General features: G+C 32.4%; 2 protein-coding genes and 1 long non-coding RNA gene across 4 annotated transcripts in view; 1 reads left to right on the plus strand and 2 right to left on the minus strand.

The window, feature by feature from the left end:
- Positions 1-13,078, minus strand: part of LOC149789932 (uncharacterized) — a 475,016-nt gene that overhangs the window by 356,703 nt on the left and 105,235 nt on the right. The gene's annotated exons all lie outside the window — the stretch shown is intronic.
- LOC149789934 (uncharacterized) overlaps positions 1-13,078 on the minus strand; it is a 593,258-nt gene that overhangs the window by 24,975 nt on the left and 555,205 nt on the right. The window lies entirely within an intron of this gene.
- The window catches only part of LOC149789935 (uncharacterized), a 49,534-nt gene that overhangs the window by 6,205 nt on the left and 30,251 nt on the right, over positions 1-13,078 (plus strand). The gene's annotated exons all lie outside the window — the stretch shown is intronic.

A 13,078-nucleotide genomic window follows, 5' to 3' on the forward strand; every position in this document is an offset into this window, starting at 1 on the left:
ACGTGTACATATTTCAAGATTTGCTACTTTATTACACTGATCTTTACTAACTGTTCTTTACTGGTATGCTCATCTACAGGCATTGCATTAATCTCTGGCAACTGATCATTGCTCTAAACATCCACTATAGACTCAATTACATTAACCTCTGGTAAGTGAACTTGGGTTAAAAATCCACTATAGACCTAATTACAGTAACCTCTCCCATGCATTGCTTTACAAATTCACTAGAGTTTATTACATTACTCTCCCCTAACTGATCTTAGCTTAAAAATCCACAACTGACTTTATTACATTGATCTTTGCTAACTGATAAGTGCTTTTAAATTCCACTAGACATTATTAATCTTTATGGGCCCAGAGTGACTAAGTGGTTTAACTTGCTCACTGTTATAGATCACTGACAAATCAGCTCTTTCTGCATGGGTTTGGGCCTTGGGATCAGTCAATATGGGTAGGTGAGAAAGTTTGCCAGCATGGTTCATAGTCCTTTCCAGGTTTTCCAAGTATCTTCTTCCAGTAGTTATACTGGCTGCCATGTATAGCCAATGTTGTGTTGAAAAATGGTCTTAAACAAAACAGCAACAAGACCAATATTAATCTTTCTTAAGTGATCATTGTAATAAATAAAAAGACCAATACTAATCTTTCTTAAGTGATCATTGTAATAAATAGCAACAAGACCAATACTAATCTTTCTTAAGTGATCATTGTAATAAATTACAAGACCAATACTAATCTTTCTTAAGTGATCATTGTAATAAACAGCAACAATACCAATATTAATCTTTCTTAAGTGATCATTATAATAAATAGCAATAAGACCAATACTAATCTTTCTTAAGTGATCATTGTAATAAATAACAAGACCAATACTAATCTTTCTTAAGTGATCATTGTAATAAATAGCAACAAAACCAATACTAATCTTTCTTAAGTGATCCTTGTAATAAATAGCAACAAGACCAATACTAATCTTTCTTAAGTGATCCTTGTAATAAATAGCAACAAGACCAATACTAATCTTTCTTAAGTGATCATTGTAATAAATAGCAACAATACCAATATTAATCTTTCTTAAGTGATCATTGTAATAAATTACAAGACCAATATTAATCTTTCTTAAGTGATCATTGTAATAAATAGCAACAAGACCAATACTAATCTTTCTTAAGTGATCATTGTAATAAATAGCAACAAGACCAATATTAATCTTTCTTAAGTGATCATTGTAATAAATAGCAACAAGACCAATATTAACCTTTCTTAAGTGATCATTGTAATAAATAGCAACAAGACCAATATTAATCTTTCTTAAGTGATCATTGTAATAAATAGCAACAAGACCAATACTAATCTTTCTTAAGTGATCATTGTAATAAATAGCAACAAGACCAATATTAACCTTTCTTAAGTGATCATTGTAATAAACAGCAACAATACCAATATTAATCTTTCTTAAGTGATCATTGTAATAAATAACAAGACCAATACTAATCTTTCTTAAGTGATCATTATAATAAATAGCAATAAGACCAATACTAATCTTTCTTAAGTGATCATTGTAATAAATAGCAACAAGACCAATATTAATCTTTCTTAAGTGATCATTGTAATAAATAGCAACAAGACCAATACTAATCTTTCTTAAGTGATCATTGTAATAAATAGCAACAAGACCAATACTAATCTTTCTTAAGTGATCATTGTAATAAATAACAAGACCAATGCTAATCTTTCTTAAGTGATCATTGTAATAAATAGCAACAAGACCAATACTAATCTTTCTTAAGTGATCCTTGTAATAAATAGCAACAAGACCAATACTAATCTTTCTTAAGTGATCATTGTAATAAATAGCAACAAGACCAATATTAATCTTTCTTAAGTGATCATTGTAACAAATAGCAACAATACCAATATTAATCTTTCTTAAGTAATCATTGTAATAAATAACAAGACCAATACTAATCTTTCTTAAGTGATCCTTGTAATAAATAGCAACAAGACCAATACTAATCTTTCTTAAGTGATCATTGTAATAAATAGCAACAATACCAATATTAATCTTTCTTAAGTAATCATTGTAATAAATAACAAGACCAATACTAATCTTTCTTAAGTGATCATTGTAATAAATAGCAACAAGACCAATACTAATCTTTCTTAAGTGATCATTGTAATAAATAGCAACAATACCAATATTAATCTTTCTTAAGTAATCATTGTAATAAATAACAAGACCAATACTAATCTTTCTTAAGTGATCATTGTAATAAATAGCAACAAGACCAATACTAATCTTTCTTAAGTGATCATTGTAATAAATAGCAACAATACCAATATTAATCTTTCTTAAGTGATCATTGTAATAAATAACAAGACCAATATTAATCTTTCTTAACTGATCATTGTAATAAATAACAAGACCAATATTAATCTTTCTTAAGTGATCATTGTAATAAATAACAAGACCAATACTAATCTTTCTTAAGTGATCATTGTAATAAATAACAAGACTAATATTAATCTTTCTTAAGTGATGTTTGTAATAAATAGCAACAAAACCAATACAGTAGTCCCCCTCTTGAATGTCCCCTGCTCCTTACGGCCAGAATCTGTTGGCACCGACGATTTTGTGTTCAAAAGTACCCCTCACGAAAGGCCACTCAGCTCACTCAACTAGCGGCCAACATATTAGTGCAATAATATAAATTTACCCCTACAAGTGGCCGCATTTTATTTTGATATGTATCCAGAACTAGTATTTTATTCATAATGTGTGTTAAGTAATCTGATTTTGTTTCCCAATATCAGGTTTTCGTTACTGAAAGAAGTGTTGACTAAAGTACATGTACCATTAAGGTTAATATTATATCATATACACCTCACGAGAAGCCACATTTATTCCATAAAGCTGAGAAAGACTAAAATTTTACTCCATACAAAAGGGTAAGTACATGTAATCCAATTAGCCTTACTGCTGTGTTATCATAAGATGTCCGGTTTAGTCACTTCGATAATTGTTAAGATTACAATTATTGAACAGTAGTAACAAGCCGAGAAGTGGCAGCATCGTTGTATAATACACAGGTCAGCAGAAAAATGGTTTGATAGTCTTTATGGCTTCCCTTAGTAAGATGTTCACTTTGATAATTAGTGGCTAATACTATTGACAATAATTGTCAAAATTACCAATCCTAACGGCCGTGAGGTCAAATCTGCGTGATCGAAGCCATTTTGGCTTCACACACTTAGTGTAAAGAAATGTGTATAAAATCAATAGGGAACCCGACTGCGACTAATGAATCACGTGACAATATCACTTCCTTTAAAAACACACAGCAATTTGTTTAGATGCATACAAAATTGTTGTATCAGTATTGTAGTTGGCAACATGAATAACTTACTGCAAAACAATCAACATGTCATCGAGGAAAAGAACAATTATCAGTTTAGAAGAGAGAGTGAAAGTAATTCAACTAACCGAGAGGTTCGAGGGTGGGGGGGTCGAGGATCCTTGCAGAAAACTAATGTCGGAAAGACTCAGAAAAACAATATCATGAAAGATAAGGAAGCAATTCTGCAGAAGTGGGAAGGTGAAATGGACGGAGAAAGGAAGATTGTTTGAGCCAGATGTTTGTATCCTGATTTGAATGACAAGAAAAAGCAACAATTTTGTCAGTTGAATTGGGATATGACGACTTTACCGCAAGTAACGGATGTTTGCACAGATTTCAAATGCGACACAATATTAAGTGTTCTGTCCTTACTGGAGAATCAGCTGATGTTAATAAAGAAGTTGTCGAAAATTGGAACAAAAGACTAAACGATATATGCAAGGGATATGACAGCAAGGATATTTTTAATTGTGATGAGACTGGCTTGTTTTTTAGACTGTTACCAACAGAGTGAGAGATGATGTGATATGTAACATAATTATAAAGACAGATTTAAAACTATATCAATGGTTATTCATAACATTCTTTTGAAAATGATGAAACAGTTTGTTTTTCTTTTATTTCACAACATGCATGTGATATTTTAATGAAAATATTAAATGTTTTAAAATTAAATGTACTTGTGACTTTCTTCATATGTATTACTATTCACATATGTCATCCCCCTCTATAAAAGGCCACCCTCATTATAAGACCACTTCCCAGCTGCACTAGGGATGGCCTTATAAGAGGGGGACTACTGTATCAATCTTTCTTAAGTGATCTTTGTAATAAATAGCAACAAGACCAATATTAATCTTTCTTAAGTGATCATTGTTTTAATCATTATTCAAGAACGAATTACATACAAACTTCTGTATGAAAAACTGAAAAAGTGAAACTGACTTGTCTAATCATGAGTCAATAAAGAAATGCATACAAACATCTGCATGTTAAACTGCAAAAGGCAAACCAACTTATCAAAACACAAGTCAGTCAAGAAATGCATACAAACTTCTGTATGCTAAACTGAAAAAGGGAAATTAACTAACCTAATCATGAGTCAATTAAGAAATACATACTTCTGTATGAAAAACTAAAAAAGGGAAACTGACTTGTCTAATCACGAGTTAATAAAGAAATGCATGCAAACTTCTGTATGAGAACTGAAAATGGGACCCTAACTTGTCTAATCATGAGTCAATTAAGAAATGCATACAAACTTCTGTATGTTAAACTGAAAAAGGGGAACTGACTTGTCTAATCACGAGTTAATAAAAAAATGCATACAAACTTCTGTATGAGAAACAAACAAAGTTTACATGTTTTGTGCCTTAATGCTTACCAGATTCTTCTGCTTCTTCTCCTTGATTGCCCTGAAATACAGAAATGGTATTGTACTGAAACTTCATATAAAGTTTTTGGATTCATCTTTTTAATATGTTATTACCTAATTAGCATTAAGGCTTATTTATGTTCATTTAAATGTTAGGTTTTATTTGAGTCATCACTTAAATCTGAAATGTAATGCAATTTTCTGTTATTAGTTTTAATTCAATGTAAGGAAAGGAGATAAGGTCAAAGTTTAATTTTACAGAGTACAAAGCAAGTCAAATCTTAGACTTAAAAACAGTCCTTATTAGTAACTACTGAATAATTTGAACAAGAGTCCCAAGAAGGGACTGATGCTCTGGTGGCCAGAAATAATTTTCAGGAAACTCAAGATGATTCCTTCTTTTTAATTGCTGCAATTCTGCATACCAAATTTAGTAATAAAACCATGTTCTTACATTAGGTATGTTCTCTAAATGCATGAAACACCTGCATATGCAATACAAAATTCTTAATCATGAACTCTGGCCTGAATTGACACCATGGATAAAATCTATGAAAATAATACCTGTTTGTGGGAGGGGGACGCCTCTATATTACCTTACCACATCATATCATTCAATTTACACTACAGATATATCCCAAAACAGGGTTAAATGATAAAAATTCATTCCCACTCTTTTATGTTATTATGCTTACATAATGTCTCGTGTACAGTGTCCTTCTCTTTAAAATTCAATGGGTCAGAAAATATTCCCTCACTGACTAAATAGATCTGTTCATTCTTTGATGTTGTTCTCTCGGTGACTAAATTCATGTGTGCATTGTTTGACATTGTTCCCCCACTGACTAAATTGAATTGTGCATTGTTTGAAGTTGTACTCTCACTGACTAAATTGATCTCTGGATTTTTCGACATTGTTCTCTCATTGAATAAATTGAATTTTCCATTGTTTTACGTTGATTCAATGCTTACATTGATCTGTGCATTGTTTACATCTTGCTGTCTAAAAAGTATGATGACTTGCAGAGGCTGAAAATGAGTTCTAAAATTTGACTTTATGAAAAGTTAAACTTAAAAATGCAGAACTTGGTTTAGATATATACTAATTTTATTTGTGAATTTAATTTTCACATTTTTACAATTTCCACTTATTTGTATCATATGAAACAAGTAATCCTAGTCTATAGACCAGTATTAACATTCTCTGTTTAAATGTTTTAATGAAAGTTATCTGGGGCTATAGACTAGTAATAACATTCTCTGTTTAAATGTTTTAATGAAAGTCATCTGAGTCTATATACTAGTAATAACATTCTATGTTTAAATGTTTTATTGAAAGTCATCTGCGGCTATAGACTTGTAGTAACATTATCTGTCTAAATGTTGTATTGAATGTCATCTGAGACCTTAGACATGTAATAACATTCTATGTCTAAATGCTTTATTGAAAGTCATCTGAGGCCATAGAGTAATAAGACTATTCACTGTTTAAATGTTTTAATGAAGGTCAACTGAGTCTAAATACTGGTAATAACATTCTCTGTTTAAATGTTTTATTGAAAGTCATCTGAGCCTATAGACTAGCAATAACATTATCTATTTAAATGTTTCATTGAAAGTCACGAGTCTATAGACTAGTAATAACATTCTGTTTAAAGTTTTAATGAAAGTCATATGAGCCATAAACTAGTAATACTATTCACTGTTTAAATGTTTTAATGAAGGTATTCTAAGTCTAAATACTAGTAATAACATTCTCTGTTCAAATGCTTTAATGAAAGCCATCTGAGTATATAGACTTGTAATAACATTCTATGTTTAAATGTTTTAATGAAAGCTATCTGAGTCTATAGACTAGTAATAACATTATATATTTAAACGTTTCGTTGAAAGTCATATGAGCTTATAGACTAGTAATAACATTCTCTGTTTAAATGTTTTAATGAAAGTCATCCGAGTCTAAAAACTAGTAATAACATTGTTTAAATGTTTCATTTAAAGTCATATGAGTCTATAGACTATTAATAACATTCTCTGTTTAAATGTTTTAATGAAAGTCATCTGAGCCTATAGACTAGTAATAACATTGTTTAAATGTTTCATTGAAAGTCATATGAGTCTATAGACTATTAATAACATTCTCTGTTTAAATGTTTTAATGAATGTCATCTGAGCCTATAGACTTGTAATGACATTGTTTAAATGTTTCATTGAAAGTCATATGAGTCTATAGACTATTAATAGCATTCTCTGTTTAAATGTTTTAATGAAAGTCATCTGAGGCTATAGACTAGTAATAACATTCTGTTTAAATTTTTTATTGAAAGATTCATAGATGGTGAATCTGCATTTTTGAAATTTCAGTAGTTCTTGATTTTCTGTATCACTGTTACCCGAGAGAGGACATCAATATTCCAGATGTGGCATGATATATGCATTATAGAATATCTTCCTCTGTTCTTATGAGAGATATTTTATTATGTGGAAGAGATAAAACAATGGCTTTACTTTTTTGATGACCTTATCAACATACATGCAACGGAATGAAGTTAAACATATGACATACATGCATATTGTATATAATTGAATGCCCAATGAAGTACTCTAAATCCAATGACTGGCAACTTATGGCTGATGCAAATAAAGCATTAAAAGTTTGGACAAGTACAATGATGGAAAGCAGTTTGGACAAGTACAATGATGGATTAACAGTTTGGACAAGTACAATGAGAGATTAACAGTTTGGACAAGTATAATGAGGAGTTAACAGTTTGGACAAGTACAATGAGAAGTTAAAAGTTTGGACAAGTAACATGTATTATCATTGAAGAGTGTGTTTGATCATCATTTATATCAATTTATGTATATTGAATCAAGCCCACATGCACACATACTTGGATGTTTGGGAGTCTAGAGTACAAACCAATCGAGTGTACTGTGACCCATATTTGATAATATAAGAGGATGAGGCAGAACATGTGAATACATAATGCATGTATAGCTAACACAGTAGACTGGTCACAACACAGTATTTTAATTTCAGTAACTTGTAAATGCAAGTGTTAGGATGTGTAGAATGCAAAGTGATTTAGACGATGGCTGTCAACATATTTACAAGGGTAGTTCTGGCTATACGAAGAGTGTTTGGCTATCAGTCTTTGCCTGTCAACATATTTACATGTTTACAAGGGTAGTTGTGGCTATAGGAAGAGTGTTTTGATATCAGTCATTGGCTGTCAACATGTTTATAGGGGTAGGTGTGGCTGTATGAAGAGTGTTTGTATATCAGTCATTGGCTGTCAACATGTTTACAAGGGTAGGTTTGGCTCTAGGAAGAGTGTTTGAATATAGGTCTTTGTGCTGTCAACCAATTTTCCCTCTCAGCTGTGTGCACGCGGCGGCACAGCTGCTCAGACATCCCCGTGCAGTACAATCGACAAAAGTCTAAAATAAGTTGCTCACGTCACCTAAATTCTTGCACAATTCTTCGTCCATAGCACACATACCATTCGCTTCTTGCTCAGTTCTTCGTCCATAGCACACATACCATTCGCTTAGAGGGAATGTTACTCTCAACATATTTACAAGGGTAGTTGTGGCTATAGGAAGAGTGTTTTGATATCAGTCATTGTCTGTCAACATGTTTACAAGGTTAGGTGTGGCAAAAGGAGGAGTGTTTGGATATCAGTAAATAGCTGCCAACACGTTTACAAAGGTAGTTCTGGCTATAGGAAGAGTGTTTGGATATCAGTCATTGGCTGTCAACAAGCTTACAAGGGTAGTTGTAGATATTGGAAGAGCATTTGTGTATCAGTCATTCATGGTATCTAGTGTGGAGGTGTATATTACATTTAACCAGTCATAATTGGCATTTATAACACAAAGTCTGAGTATATTTATAGGTATCTTGACTGATGTGTAGGGTCTACTTTTTAATAATCAGGTGACAGTCTGTTGGTCTTGATTTATTGGTGGGCTTCCATGAAAATAATCTGGTGGATTTAGCCATCAGAACTTGAGTTTTGAATTAAAGCCTAGAGCCAGTCTGTCTGGGATGTAAGTCTTACAAATGACTCTTGATTTTGCTTACTAAGCAGGGTCAAATCTTGTATATGCTTTAGTCAGCACAATCATGTCTTCCTTATGCTTTACGCAACACAGTAATTTCTTCTTTATGCTTTATTTAGCATTATCATGTTTACATATGCTTCATTCTGCACAATGTTTTGCATATGTTTCATTCAGCACAATAATGTCTTGCACATGTTTTATTCAGCACAATGATGTCTTGCTTATGCTTTATTCAACACAATCATTGTTTGCATATGCTTTATTCAGCGCCATCATGTCTAACATGTTTTATTCAACATCATGTCTTGCATATACTTTATTCAACACAATCATGTCTTGCATATAATTTATTCAGCACCATCATGCCTTGCATATGCTTTATTCAGCACCATATTTCTAGCATATGTTCTATTCAGCACCATCATGTATTGTATATACTTTTTTCAGCACCATCATGTCTAGCATATGTTTTATTCAGCACCATCATGTCTTGAATATACTTTATTCAGCACAAACATGTCTTTCATGTTTTTCCTCAACACAATCATGACCTTTATATACTTTATTCAGCACCATCATGTCTTGCACATGCTTTATTCAGCACAGTCATGTATTCTTGCATACGCTTTTCTCATAACCATCATTTCTTGCTTATGCTTCATTTAGCACAACCAGGTCTTGCATGTTTTATTTAGCATCATCATGTCTTGCATATGTTTTTTTTAGCACAGTCATTTATTCTTGAATATGCTTTTCTCATAACTATCATGTCTTGCTTATGCTTCATTTAGCACAATCAGGTTTTGCACATGTTTTATTCAGCACCATCATGTCTTGCATATGTTTTATTCAGCAATACCATGTCTTGCATATACTTCATTTGACACAATCATGTCTTGAATATACTTTATTTGACACGATTATATCTTTCACATGCTTTTGTCAACACAATCATGTCCTGCATACTTATGCTTTATTCAGCGCAATCATGTTTTGCATATGCTTTATTCAGTGCAATCATGTTTTGCATATGCTTTATTCAGCGCAATCATGCTTTGCATATTTTTTCAGCAAAAACTCATCTTGCATATATTTTATTTAGCATCATGCCTTGTATGTTTTATTCAGCACCATCATGTCTTGCATTTTTATTCAGCACTATCATGTCTTGCATGTTGTTTCAGCACTATCATGTCTTGCATATACTTTATTTGACACAATCATGTCTTGCATATATTTTTGTCAACACAATCATGTCCTGCATGATTATGCTTTATTCAGTGCACTCATGTCTTGCATATGTTTTTTCATAACCATCATGTCTTGCTTATGCATCATTTAGCACAATCATGTTTTGTATATACTTTAGTCAGCATCATGCATTGCACATGCTTTATTTAACACAATCATATATTGCATATGCTTTATTAAGCACAATCATGTTTTGTTTTATTCAGCATTATCATGCCTTGCATATATTTTATTTTGCACAACCATGCCTTGAATTTATTTTATTCAGCACCATGTCTTGCATGTTTTATTCAGCACAATCATGTCTTACATATACTGTATTCAGTGCCATATATTCTATGTGCTTTATTCAGTCAATCATGCCTTGCACACGCTTTATTCAGCACAGTCCTGTCTTGCATATGCTTTACTCAGAGCAGTCCTGTCTTGCTTATGCTTTATTCAGTCAATCATGCCTTGCTTATGCTGTATTCAGTAGAATCCTTTCATGGATGTGCTTTCTTCAGCACCGCCATGTCTTGCTTGTGTTTTATTTACCACAATCATACTAAGAAGCAAATGAAGCCTTAAAACTGATTCTTGTCGATCATCCCTGTTTTTCGTTGCCAATATTACCAGGGTGAAATAAATTCCCTAAATAAATAGATTTGTACATCTAATTGTGATGTTATTGGCCAGCACTTGAAGTGCCTAGTACTTTGCATTTAGTAATCATTATAATTTAATTTTAAAACTACGGCAATATGAAACACACATACTTTTTTGTCACTATAAGTCCAGTGAAGCTGTTGCTTATAAGTTCAGTCCAGCTGTTGCTTATAAGTTCAGTCCAGCTGTTAATTGTAAGTTCAGTCCAGCTGTTAATTGTTAAGTTCAGTCCAGCTGTTGCTTATAAGTTCAGTCCAGCTGTTAATTGTAAGTTCAGTCCAGCTGTTAATTGTAAGTTCAGTCCAGCTGTTGCTTAAGTGAAGACTAGCTGCAAACTGTCGAGATTAATACTGCACCGGTTTATCAGAATCTATAATTTACAAGTAGATCAGAGTCTATAGTATACCAGTATATCAGAGTCTGTAATATACCAGTACATCAGCGTCTGTAATATTCCAGTAGATCAGACTATATAATATACCAGTAGACCAGAGCCTGTAATATACCAATATACCAGAGTTTGTAATATACCAGTAGATCAAAGTCTGCAATATACCAGTATATCAGAGTTTGTTATATACCAGTCGATCAGAGTATTAATATGCCAGTAGATAAGGGTCTGTAACATACCAGTAGATCAGAGTTTGTAACATACCAGTAGATCATTGTCTATAATATACCAGTATATCTAGTCAGTAATATACCAGTAGATAAGAGTCTGTAATATACCAGTAGATCAGAATATATAATATACCAGTATATCAGAGTTTGTAATATACCAGTACATCAGCGTCTGCAATATTCCAGTAGATCAGTCTCTATAATATACCAGTAGATCAGAGTCTGTAATATACCAACAGATCAGAGGCTGTAATATATACCAGTAGATCAGAGTCTGTAATATACCAGTAGATCAGAATATATAATATACCAGTATATCAGTCAATATATACCAGTATATCAGAGTCTGTAATATACCAGTACATCAGCGTCTGCAATATTCCAGTAGATCAGTCTCTATACTATACCAGTAGATCAGAGTCTGTAATATACCAGTAGATAAGAGTCTGTAATATACCAGTATATCAGAGTATGTGATATGCCAGTAGATCAGATCCTAAAATATACCAGTAGATCATTATGTAATATACCAGTAGATCAGAGTCTGTAATATACCAACAGATTAGAGTCTGTAATATACCAGTAGATCAGAGTCTGTAATATACCAGTAGATCAGAGTATGTAATATACCAGTAGATCAAAGTCTATAAATTACCAGTAGATCAGAGTCTGTAATATACCAGTAGATTAGAGTCTGCAATATACTAGTAGATCAGAATATATAAGATACCAGTAGTTCACATTCTGTAATATGCCAGTAGATCAGAGTCTATAATATACCAGTAGAACAGAGTCTGCAATATGCCAGTAGATCAGAGTCTATAATATACGACTAGATCAGTCTGTCATAGTCCAGTAGATCAGAGTCAATAATATACCAGTAGATCAGTCAATAATAGTCCAGTAGATCAGAATCTGTAATATACCAGTAGATCAGAGTGTGTAATATACCATTAGAACATACTCTATAATATACTAGTAGATCAGAGTCTGTAATATACCAGTAGATCAGAATCTCTAATATACCAGTAGATCAGGGTTTATACTATACCAGTAGATCAGAGTCTTTAATATTCCAGTAGATCAGAGTCTATGGTCTACTGATAGATCGGGGTATGTGTTGTTTGTTCTATGCTTATTCCTAACAAACTGTGAAGGCAGATCTGGGTCTATTCAGTTTGCAGTTGTATCAGAATTTGAAAAGAGAAACGTTACTGTCTGGAATAATAATACAATACATTATTATTAAAATTTGTAAACTTAAATGATGAGAAAAAAGTAAATTATTGTCCACAAGAATGCCAAGAATTTTGTTCTTTCAAAACATTTTCAGTTTTCATTGTTATAAAAAGGTTCAGGTCATCTATCTATAATGTTGCTCTTTTTGGATACATTGTTATGAGTGTAATGATTGCTTTTTCTTTTTGTAAACCAGCCTGTCACCTTGAACTGTATTTAAACTGTGTGTAATTTTAATGTTATTTTCTAATTCATTTAACGTATGTGCTTATCAAAGAAAATAGTTGTTGCTGTATGGTTCAGCGCCATTTTTCAGCATAGTATATGCTATACATGGCGGCCAGTGTTAAAGGTGGAGGAAGAACCCAGGAAAACCATGGAAAGAACCACAGACCCATGAGAAGCTACTGGCAAGCTTTCTCACATACCCACATTTGCTGAATCCGAGACTTGACCCCACGGAGAAAGAGGT

Source organism: Sinohyriopsis cumingii, chromosome 10, assembly GCF_028554795.1.
Source record: "Sinohyriopsis cumingii isolate HCF-2022 chromosome 10, ASM2855479v2, whole genome shotgun sequence".
Taxonomy (NCBI): domain Eukaryota; kingdom Metazoa; phylum Mollusca; class Bivalvia; order Unionida; family Unionidae; genus Sinohyriopsis; species Sinohyriopsis cumingii.